Source organism: Beta vulgaris, chromosome 6, assembly GCF_026745355.1.
Source record: "Beta vulgaris subsp. vulgaris cultivar EL10 chromosome 6, EL10.2, whole genome shotgun sequence".
Classification (NCBI taxonomy): domain Eukaryota; kingdom Viridiplantae; phylum Streptophyta; class Magnoliopsida; order Caryophyllales; family Amaranthaceae; genus Beta; species Beta vulgaris.
Genome location: NC_079207.1, coordinates 39,436,642 through 39,441,793, shown reverse-complemented (window position 1 = coordinate 39,441,793; position 5,152 = coordinate 39,436,642). Strand labels below are relative to the sequence as shown.

Sequence of the window (5,152 nt, the reverse complement as noted above, 5' to 3'; positions counted from 1 at the left end):
ATGAAGGAAATTATGTAGGTTGAATTGGACTCCATTTCAGATTACTTCTATGTTCAGTAAAAACATTTACTCATTCCCATGTGTGTTTGGACCTCTGTTTGGTTTTTGAAACTTAAGTTCGTACTATGGCTATAGATACGAATGTGATGATGAAATGTCATTGTTTGATTATGAATACGCAGCTGTTTTGCTGGCTTACTTTATGAATTGGAAATAGGAAGTGGGCAAGGTATGGGTGGAGGACGGTTACTCTTTTGACCTGATACGGTCGGCTACGCTCCATAACGAACCTTGGGGGTAGTATTGCTGGGCTCCATAACGAACCCTGGAGGCAGCGTTTGTCCAAAACTTGTACTTGCCACTGAATTGTTTAAGAGAGTGAGCTATGCCAGCGGTGTAACGAGATGAAAATGATTTGAGAAATAAAATTTTATAACGGGCTGAAGTAAAGGTTACGAGTTTTCCACTCATTTTGGGAATTTTGTTTGTTTTGTATTTCTTCCTTGTTTTTGCAGGTTTGGTGTAAAGAGCTCACGAATGCAAGTGGAGCTAGAATAGGATTATGTTTTGTTGAGGATTGAGCTTGTATTTTAGATAGCTCATTTGAGAATAGATATTTATATTTCGTTGTATATAATATTTGGGAATATTAGTCGAGATATTAGTATAATCGAAGTGTTATATAGAGGATTTTGTTTTGTCGGTCCATAACCCACAAGTCTGGAATCGTTTTATAGGTTATGTTTCCGCTGCGAGTAAATATTTCATTCACGGTTTATTAAGCGTTGATTGTGATTAGTGAATCTTAAGTGTGATTAACTAGCAGCTCGGGAATCGGGCTGTTACTATGCTAATTATATTTATTTGGTTTATCATATTTCGAATATTCTTATTGTATTTGAGATTAAGAGTATGAATATTTATTTTTGTCTTGTTTGTAAAATATTTATTTGTTTAACTTTATGAAGTTTTTGCTATTTTATATTTTGGTTTTTTGGTTATTTAAAATTTGTGGAGTACTATGTGCCCAAAAAGGAAGCCAAGTTGTTTTATTTTGTTTATTCGGTTTCGCTTGTGTCTTCTTATGGCTTTTCTAGTTGGAAATCAAAACCCAAAGAAACAAAAAACTCCTTTCTCTCGCTCGATGCACTGCTTCCCTCTCAAACCCTCTCTCAATCTCCCGTAGTTTCCCTTCATCTCACCTGAGCTCATCGCCTCTTGCCGACGCATTCCCCAAGCTCGATGGAGCTATTGTTTGTCGGCCTCGCCCTTGCCGCCCCGTCTTTCTCTTTCCGTATCATGTTACTGTTGTGCTGCCATTAACCGTCGTGATGTTGTCGTTGTTCTTGTAGGCGGTATTGTCTCTCCTACTCGTTGTTCCACCCCTGTCCTCTTGTTCGTTATTATTATGTTGTTGTGCGCTGATGACCGGTGTTGTTATTATGTTGGCGTTGTTGTTGATGGGCAGTTGTTGTTTTATGGATGTGGTGATTCTGCCGCCACGGTGCTGCTGTTGTTATTGATTTGGTGCGTGTGTTATCTTTACTATGCATATAATTTGCTCCTTCAATTGTCGTGTTTAATGAGTTACTTGAAATTGGATATTATCATGTTTTTAAGCATTGAATATGATTAGAAAATTGATTATGGAGTATTAGTCTAACTGATAAGTGTTGTAGAGGTTTATAGTTAATGGGTCATCGAATTGTTATAGTGGTTATTGTTGTGTTGCTGATGACAATACTGATGTGGTTATTCTGAAAAGGAGGAATGTTTTTAATAACCCTCTTATTTCTTTAGTTAAATTGGTTAGTTAACTTGGTTGATTGAGTTCTATAATTTAGAATTATGATTATGAATTGGGAAAGTTAGATGAGTGATGTAGCTAGTGTTGCTGAATTAGAATTGTTTGTGAAATAGAGTTTCAAATTGAATGATTTATGAGATAATCTCGTTGCATGGCATTGAAAGAATGCTAGTTAGGTTAGTAGAGTAGGTTGTATTAAGAAAGGTTAATTAGATTAGTTTCTCATGTAGCAAGGAATTTATTAATTATTGTTATCATTGTGAGGTACATGAATTGTCGAAACTGGTATATGGAATTGGACGCAATCAAGGAAGCTTAGTGGTTCTCAATTATTGGATGGAGATAAATGAATTGGAGTGCGTTTCAGGTAAGTTTTATGTTCAGTAAAATAATTTTCGCGTGGCCTTCAGTTTATGAATCTCTTTATTTTGTTTTTGATACTTAAGTTCGTAATATGGCTATAGTTAAGAATGTGTTGATCGTGGAAACATTATTCAATAATACGAATACACAATTGTTTTGTTGCCTTAGTTCTTGAATTTAAAATAGAAAGTGGGAAAATTATGGTGGAGTATGGTTACTCTTTTGACCTGATATGGTCGGCTACGCTCTATACGAACGTTGGGGGTAGTATTGTTGTGCTCGATACGAACTTTGGATGTGGCGTTTATCCAAATCCTATTCTTACTACTTATTTGTTTAAGAAAATGAGTTGTACCAGTGTTATAATGAAAGGAAATGATTTGAAATAAAATATTTATAACGGGCTGAAGTAAAGGTTACAAGTTTTCCACTCATTTTGGAATTTTCTTTGTTTTGTATTTCTTTCCTGAATTTGCAAGTTTGGTAGTAAGAGCTCGGGGATGGAAGTGGAGAAAGATTAAGGTTAAATGTATTAATGGATTAAGTTGTAATTAGATATTTAATTTAGGATTAGCTATTGATATTTCATTGTATATCATTTCGGAAATTCAGTTTAATTATTGGTGTAATTGATGGTTATTTTTCTGCTGCGAGTTAACTTATCAAGAGTTAAATTCTAGTTTATGGTTGTTGAGTGTGTTTTCGCTAGAAGCTCGAAAAAGCGGGCTATCACAATTACCCAGCGTTGTACTGATATGTCTGTCAATGTTTTGTTTTTTGAAGACTGTGGCCTGTCCCTTGGTGGGTGGTAGTACTCCAATAGTTTCAAGTTGAAGTTATGGAGCATCTTTTCCAAGATAGAAGCAATTATGTGGTGGATCCGATGTGCTTATTTGTATTTTTCCAACGCGAGTACGTTCCATTGTGTAATAGATAATAATTAATGTTCTAGGTTTATTCCTAATTCTGGATGAGCGACGTTGCTCCAGATTTTCTTCAGCTGCTACTCCGCAAAAGCATTGTGTTTTGGATTTGGAAATATTTTTAGTTGTAACAAGTTTTCTAAATATTTTCCCATTTTGGGGTGTCAAATTTATAAAGGAAGTCTACCGAAATATCTAGAAAATGTTCTTCAATTATTATAGTGTTTCTTATATATATAAGTGAAGAATTAGAGTAAAGTTACTATATGATAAGGTTAAATATCGCCTTGTATTTTCCTTAAGTGAGATGTACGGGAGTAACGCGCCGACTAAGCTAGGTCTTCCGCTGCTAATCTTGATTAGTTAACTTAATAAGGATGCATGAAAGTTGAGATGTTACATTGAAACATGTGTTGTCACTTTTCGTATTCGTCTCGTGTCGTGTCAACTTTGGATAATTCTAATATTAATGGTAAAAGATGATTGCTCTTCGATGGGTTTCTGGAAAAACGTTCACGGGGTTATGAAATTAATATCCAAATTTTATAGATTTCTGATAAAAGATATTCAATTACTATAGGTTTTAATCAAAATTAGTTCTTAAAATACTAGCTTCTTGCCATAAGAAGTAGCTTAATTATTCCCCAAGTTTTACTGCACTTGAAATCTTTCATAGGTTTTAGACTAGTGCAATTGCAAGGGATTTTTTTTTATTTTATAAATTTAAGATTATATGTTATTTACCTTAAATCCATGGTGGAAATATTCGTGACTGCCTTGCCATGGCTGCCATATCACGCACACTAGAGAATCAACTCGGGAGTTTGGGTACGAGAGATATCACAATTGTAAGTAATAGTAGCAATAAAGAAGGCGAAAACGAAAAACTCAAAAAAAGTCGAGGACAATCTGGAGAATAATCTGGACGAAAAAATATGGACGCCTAAGTTGAGTTAGGGCTTGTGGGAAAAATATGGATGAAACGATCAATCAATGTGAATGGCTTTATGACCACAATGAAGAACGTATGGCAACCGATTCATGGGTTGTTCATTAGCAGCATTGGAGAGAATATGTTTGTATTTAAATTCCACCATTGGAGGGATACACATCGTGTTGGGGAAGGCCAGCCTTAGCATTCGATAAACAGGCGATTCTTTTTGGAGACATCCAAGGTAATACAAAAACATATGATATGAATTTGATTGAATTACCTATGTGGGATAGAATTTACAATTTACCCTTTAAGGTGAGACTCAATAAAGTGAATGTAGAAGCAATGGGGAAGGAGTTGGGAGTTTTTGTCAAAGCTATATATTCTGGTTCACTTGGTATAGTTAAGTCTCTTCGGCTTAGAGTCAATGTGGATGTGCGTAAACCACTATTACAAAAGATTAATGTTAAAATGAGAGGGGGGAAGAAGATTTTTGCGACATAAAATATGATAGACCCCCGTTATTTTTCTTCTTTTGCGGGATGCTTGGGCATGGGTTAAAAGATTACAAAGAGTGTAGGGAGGAAGAAGAACCGAGGCTTAAGTATGGCAGTTGGTTGAAGGTGTTGCCTTGGAAACGCAGTAGTGTAGAGGAGGGAAGAAATGTGAAACTGGGAGAGAAAAACCTGTGCCAAACCCTTATTCATCACTAAGCCAAAAAAAACCATCTTTGGGAGTGAAGGAGAAAATCCATGAGGTGGTTGGGCAATTAGATAAATGTTGCATTGAGGAGGTTGGGGGAAAGGAAAATAAAGGGTTGGTCAATGATAATGGGGGAGGAAGAGACATTGAAAGAGTAGTGGTGCATGAGACCTATAGCAAGGTGAGTGAGGTTCAAGATGTAGCCACTGATGATGAGCCTTTTCTAAGGGAGTGTATGTCGAGGGAGGGGACAAATGAAGGGAGTGGGGAAAAAATAAAGCTCGGAGTGAGAAGGAAAAATACAGAAGAGGAACTTGAGGAGGGCATTTAATAGAAGGGGAGATGTGTGGTATAAAAATGAAGATAGGGCTATAGGTGAGTCCTATAAACACTCAGGTGGTGGAAAATGATTTTGATATAGTG

The 5,152-nt window shown here is 36.1% G+C and overlaps 1 long non-coding RNA gene across 1 annotated transcript; it reads left to right on the top strand.

Annotated features, from left to right (window-relative positions):
- Positions 1-1,092: 1,092 nt before the first annotated feature.
- On the top strand, positions 1,093-3,237 carry LOC125498455 (uncharacterized). Its single transcript, XR_007275457.1, has 2 exons — positions 1,093-2,174; positions 2,954-3,237. It is a non-coding gene; the product is annotated as an uncharacterized LOC125498455 (long non-coding RNA).
- The last annotated feature ends 1,915 nt before the right edge of the window (positions 3,238-5,152 follow it).